We start from the raw sequence: 6,000 nt of genomic DNA on the forward strand, positions 1-6,000 counted from the left end.
CGACTGTTTTGGGAAGAGAGAGAGAGAGAGAGAGAGAGAGAGAGAGAGAGAGAGAGAGAGAGAGAGAGAGAGAGAGAGAGAGAGAGAGAGAGAAAGAGAGAGAGAGAGAGAAAATATCTTCCCCTCTAGCAAATGATGATAAGCAGACAAGTAATATCACGTAAACAGTGACGGGGACGCAAACATCACCACGCAAACAATGACGAGGAAGCAAGCATAATCACGTAAAGCAGACAAACAACCAAAGGTCATCATATGAACAATGACAATGAGCAAAAAATTTTGTCACGTAAACAATGAGAAACAAACATTATCACGTAAACAGTGACAAACAAGGTCACAGCTGCAAAGAAAACAGTTGTGGTAACCATATTGACGATCTTTAATTAAGACTACAGATAATGACTTAAACACCTGCACCAGCAGCAGTGCCACTGAAACACCTGCATCAACAGCAGTGTCACACCTGCACCAGCAGCAGTGCCATACGTGCACCAGCAGCAGTGCCACTGAAGTACCTGCACCAGCAGCAGTGACACTGCCACACCTGCACCAGCAGCAGTGCCAGTGGCACACCTGCACTAGCAGCAGTGTCACACCTGCACCAGCAGCAGTGTCACACCTGCACCACCAGCAGTGCCATTGGTACACCTGCACTAGCAGTAGTATCACACCTGCACCAGCAGCAGTGCCACACCTGCACCAGCAGCAGTGGTAGGGTCACTCACACGACACATGACACAAAGGCTCACAACTCATCTACAAAAACTAGTGGGAGAGTCACTATATGGAACACAAAGCCTTTACGCATAGAAAGCAACAGCAACAACAACAGATCAACAAATTCTTGATGCACTACCGTAAGTCTCGCTACACTTTCAGCAGCAGCAGCAGCAGCAGCAGCAGCAGCAGCAGCAGCAGCAGCAGCAGCAGCAGCAGCAGCAGCAGCAGCAGCAGCAGCAGCAGTAGCAGCATCAACAGCAGCAGCAGCAGCAGCAGCAACAACAGCAGCAGCAATAGCAACAGCAACAGCAGTAGCAGCATCAACAGCACAGCAACAGTAATAGCAACAACAGCAGCGGCAACACAATAACACCACCAACAGCAGCAGGAGTAGCAGCAGCTGTAACAACAGCAGCAGCAGCAACAACAACAACAACAACAGCAGCTGCTGCGGGAGTGGTTCAGTAGACAAGTGGGTCACCACACCGACCTCCAAACACTCGCACAGTAACAGTCAAGAGTTGTATTAATGGTGATGTTAGGTGTGTGGGAGAGCGCGACTGTGGCAGTGGAGAGTGGGAGTGGAGTGGGAGTGAAAGCGTGGACAGCAGTGAAGGAGCTAGTAAATGCGTGGAGTGTGGGTGGAAGGGTGGGCAGCAGGGAACTATTAAAGGTGTGGTAGTAGTAGGTGGGTGGGTGGGTGGGTGGAGTGTTGGTGAACGTGGTGGTGGTGGGGGGAGAGCTGGTGTGGGTGGATGTGTGGGTGTTATGTGCTCAAAGACAAGGTCCCAAGTTATCCCCGCATTTTTCGTAAGATAATCCGTGGGACGCTTGAAAATGTCGCAATTTCAACTGGAGCTACGACAAGAGATTCCTTGCGTTCTTTGACGCGATTATTTTGAGGCAATAACGCAATGATATTGTAACAAAGAACGTCAAAAACAACTAATTTTGAAAGGAAGCAAAAAAAAAAGAGTTAAATACAGAGCTGAGCTCATTCATTTACCTCGCCAAGTCATATTAAACAAATAAAGAATGTAAATTCAGAAGACAACTCCGGGTTTTTACGTATTTTATCAACAAATAAATCCCGCGTGTATATTTCCTTAAAAATTTATGCGGTTTGGTCCCAGACCGGGCCGAGGGGGTGATAATACGACAGTTGACTCGGAAGAAATGAGTGACTCCTGAGGTACTGCTGGGTGGGAGTAAGAGCCCACTATATTTATTTATCTATTATTATTATTATTATTATTATTATTATTATTATTATTATTATTATTATTATTATTAGTAGTAGTAGTAGTAGTAGTAGTAGTATTGTTGTTATTATTATTAAAGAGACAGTGAAAGAGTTAATCTCGAGACAGGTTCTCCAGAACATCTTGTGATCAAATGACGTGGATTAGTTACCCAAGAACCCACATCCGTTCTGCCTTACCTCACACCGCAAGGTAAATCCGCCAAACACAGTTGTAGAAGTTTCAGACCACGACTTAAACGACCCGGGTTCAATCGCCGTTACGTATTGTCGTGTCTCCTTGTGCCAGGTCACCCTAGCAGTGCTAAGACACCTAGGAGTTGGTCAGCTGTTGTGGGTGGTATCCCATGGCAGCAGACCTTTCGTGGGTTATCCTGGGTTATGATGGATTATAAATACTATCAGGTTAATTATCCCAAGAAAGTTTTCAGTTACATTTACGAAATTCCGTAACCTGTTACGACGATAGTTATCTTCTGTTTGGCTTTGATGATTTCAGTAAAGTCTTCGAGTCTTTGACGTAAATACATAATCACAGACTGCAAGTCAGGTATACTCACTTTAACATGGAGTAATTCCTATTCCATAAAGCCTTGCTTTAATATCCAGAGCAAAGTAAATAATCCTGAAAACGGGAGCGACGATCCCTGGATCCATTAAGAGATAACAGAAAGCTGTCATGAGAGAAACAGATGACAACTCAAATCTACTGACCTTCAAATGTTGTAATTCTTATGACGTATTGCCTTCTTTAAGTATCCAAAGCCAGGTAAATAATCCTCAGAAATCGTCTGGTTGTCATGAGAGAGGAAAGTGTTATAGGGAAGAGGCTGACACTGTTTCCGAGGTGCGACAAGCAACACTACCTCTCACCACCACAGCTACAGCTCTACTGGCACTCTCAGCTCGGCTCCACACCAACTCTGCTGCTGCTGGAGTCGGCACTCTGCCACAACTTCAAAACATTTCCAAACTTAGCGCATTTTCTTGGTCTCCATTCATTCGTGGTCTGACTCACGTGAGAGGGTTTCTTTAGTGTGTGTCAGTCGTTCGTGAGCAAGGAAGATCATAGGGACGGTGATGGTATGGGTGAAAGGTATTGACCACTTTTGAACTTTGTTGACGTAAGACTCTCCTGAGATGCTGCCCTCAGCGCTACTGGGATGAATGCAGTTCAGATGCATAAGCTGACACATTTCGGTAAATTTTACAACACTTTGCATTACATTATATACAGCAATGGCTGCATCCAGCGTGTAATAAAAATGCATCCGTAAATTATAGGGCATTTCTACCACCTTTCTACACAGCTTCCCAGTCTGATGCAAAATCCCAAAGTGCCGCAGCTCAGCCACACTCACATCAACAAAAGAAAAAAGACGAATATATGAGTGGTAAGGGATGGGTGTGATTAGTACTGAAGCAAATTCTTGGGTGTCTTTGGGGAAAGCTTGAGCAATTAGGTGGGTGGGAATGGTTGTTTTTTGAAAAAGACTTGTCTATTATGGACCAGTAGGTCTGCTGCAGTGTTCCTTCAGTCTTATGTTCTTATTGCAAACATGCAAGGTCATAACCCAAGCAATGATAACAGCAGTCCTTACATAAGTCACTTCCGCGCAGAGTGCCGGAGAGTTTCTGTTTATTAGCTACACACGGCGGACTGATCTAAGCTCCCTCAATAAAAAATATATACATACGACTGTGTCTTATTAAGACGTACAAGATAATAAATTGATTCCTTCTATGTACCTTTATTTTAAGGTAATGAGTTAGTGACCTGCACTCTAGCTAGCGACAGTCTTTGTAGTTAGTTGGTGTCACTATAACTAACTACACCCTTAGTAGTTAATGTGACTACAGCTAGCTACACCCGTGATAGTTAGTCACTATAGCTAACTACGACCCCGGTATTTAATTATCATCATTCTAACTACACCCTAATGGTTACCTTCACTCTAACTACACTCCTTGTAATTAATTATCTGTGTCTAACTACAACCCATGACAGTTACCTTCACTGTAACTATACCATTTACTTATTCAATTCAACTAACTACACCTCAGGTACTTAATTACCTTCATTATCATACACCCCTGAAAGTTACTTTCATTCTAGCTAACTACATCCCTGGGTAGTTATCCCCGCCGCAGCAACTCTGGACCAAACACACAATGCTAGCCAACCTAACCATCTCATTTGCACATAACGTTGGTAATTATATAGACATCAACGTTTCGCGATACTGCAGATGTATCCAATAACGTTAAATCACTGAGATGCTGTCAGCATCATAATCTACAGTGAAATCTACGTAATTGAGCCATGATGTTATCATTTTATCGTTAATAATAATAGTAATAATTATAATAATAATATTATTATTACAACAGGCCTTCGTTTAACAGCCTAGATAGGAACAGGAGAGATGGGTCGTTAAGCGAAAAATGCGTTAAGCGAATCGCTTTTTTCCCCAGCCACTCAATAACTTGTGAGTTGAGAACCGGATACTAATATCCAGCATCTAATTCCTTTTAAATTATAGTGATAAAATTACACAGTATGTACCGACCCAGAGATGGATCTGTTTATGCTGTTTATGTCTGGATTATATTGGCGGAAAATGCAAAAGAAAAAAATTGTGAGGAATTGTGAAATTGTCAAAGTATCCGTCCACTAATGGAAGAGACAGGCTGCTGGTAATTGCAGATGATATAGAGTTAAAATTAGTTTTTGTTGGAAAATTGACCATCTGCTAGAGCTCCTGTATTATTAGTAGTCTCCTTGCAGCCTATCAGCCTTCAGGATAGTCTCCTAGCCGCCTGTCAATCTTCACGATACAGTCTCCTTGCAGCCTATCAACCTTCACGATACGGTCTCCTAGCAGCCTATCAACCTTCACGATACAGTCTCCTAGCAGCCTATCAACCTTCACGATACAGTCTCCTAGCAGCCTATCAACCTTCACGATACAGTCTCCTAGCAGCCTATCAACCTTCACGATACAGTCTCCTAGCAGCCTATCAGCCTTCACGATACAGTCTCCTAGCAGCCTATCAACCTTCACGATACAGTCTCCTAGCAGCCTATCAACCTTCACGATACAGTCTCCTAGCAGCCTATCAACCTTCACGATAGTCTCCTAGCAGCCTATCAACCTTCACGATACAACAAGGTTATAAAATCTCTGGCCACAGTTATAAAAAAGACCAGTCTGAATAATATTAAAAACACTTCATGGAACGTATCTCTTGAGGTATGTGAAATTAATACGTCTGTATGTGAAATTAATACCTCAGGCAGGTTGAGAAAGGTTGTCTTGCCTGCCCTTTCAGGCTTACAGTATTTGTTTTGAAGTTCTACCTGTGTTGGATGAAGCGATGATTCCCGTGTAGGATGCAGATGGGATGGTTCTGTACAGGATGTTTTGGGTGTGTCTTGTACGAAATCTTATCGTGTCTCGAACCTATTACTAACATCAATGTGTTAAGAATCTAAACAAATTCTAAATCTATTGGAAATTCTCCATAGAAGTGAATGCAATATTAACATATTAAACTTCTGCTTCAACTACTAGTACAACTGCTACTGCTAGAACTACTAGTACACCTGCTACTGCTAGAACTACTAGTACAACTGCTACTGGTAGAACTACTAGTACAACTGCTGCTGCTAGAACTACTAGTACAACTGCTACTGCTAGAACTACTAGTACAACTGCTACTGCTAGAACTACTAGTACAACTGCTACTGCTAGAACTACTAGTACAACTGCTACTGCTAGAACTACTAGTACAACTGCTACTGCTAGAACTACTAGTACAACTACTACTGCTAGAACTACTAGTACAACTGCTACTGCTAGAACTACTAGTACAACTACTACTGCTAGAACTACTAGTACAATTGCTACTGCTAGAACTACTAGTACAACTGCTACTGCTAGAACTACTAGTACAACTGCTACTGTTAGAACTACTAGTACAACTACTACTGCTAGAACTACTAGTACAACTGC

At 42.7% G+C, this 6,000-nt stretch overlaps 1 protein-coding gene across 8 annotated transcripts in view; it reads right to left on the minus strand.

Moving 5' to 3' along the window:
- Nucleotides 1–6,000, minus strand: part of LOC128691112 (uncharacterized) — a 343,519-nt gene that overhangs the window by 277,131 nt on the left and 60,388 nt on the right. For 5 of the 8 annotated variants that reach the window (XM_070089170.1, XM_070089165.1, XM_070089169.1 and 2 more), the window contains exon 1: nucleotides 2,699–2,886. The exons of the other annotated variants lie outside the window; for them this stretch is intronic. The gene's annotated coding sequence lies outside the window, so the exon portion shown is untranslated. Of the gene's footprint in view, nucleotides 1–2,698; nucleotides 2,887–6,000 lie in introns of those variants that run through there. 8 annotated transcript variants of the gene reach the window in all.

This window comes from Cherax quadricarinatus, chromosome 27, assembly GCF_038502225.1.
Source record: "Cherax quadricarinatus isolate ZL_2023a chromosome 27, ASM3850222v1, whole genome shotgun sequence".
Taxonomy (NCBI): Eukaryota; Metazoa; Arthropoda; class Malacostraca; order Decapoda; family Parastacidae; genus Cherax; species Cherax quadricarinatus.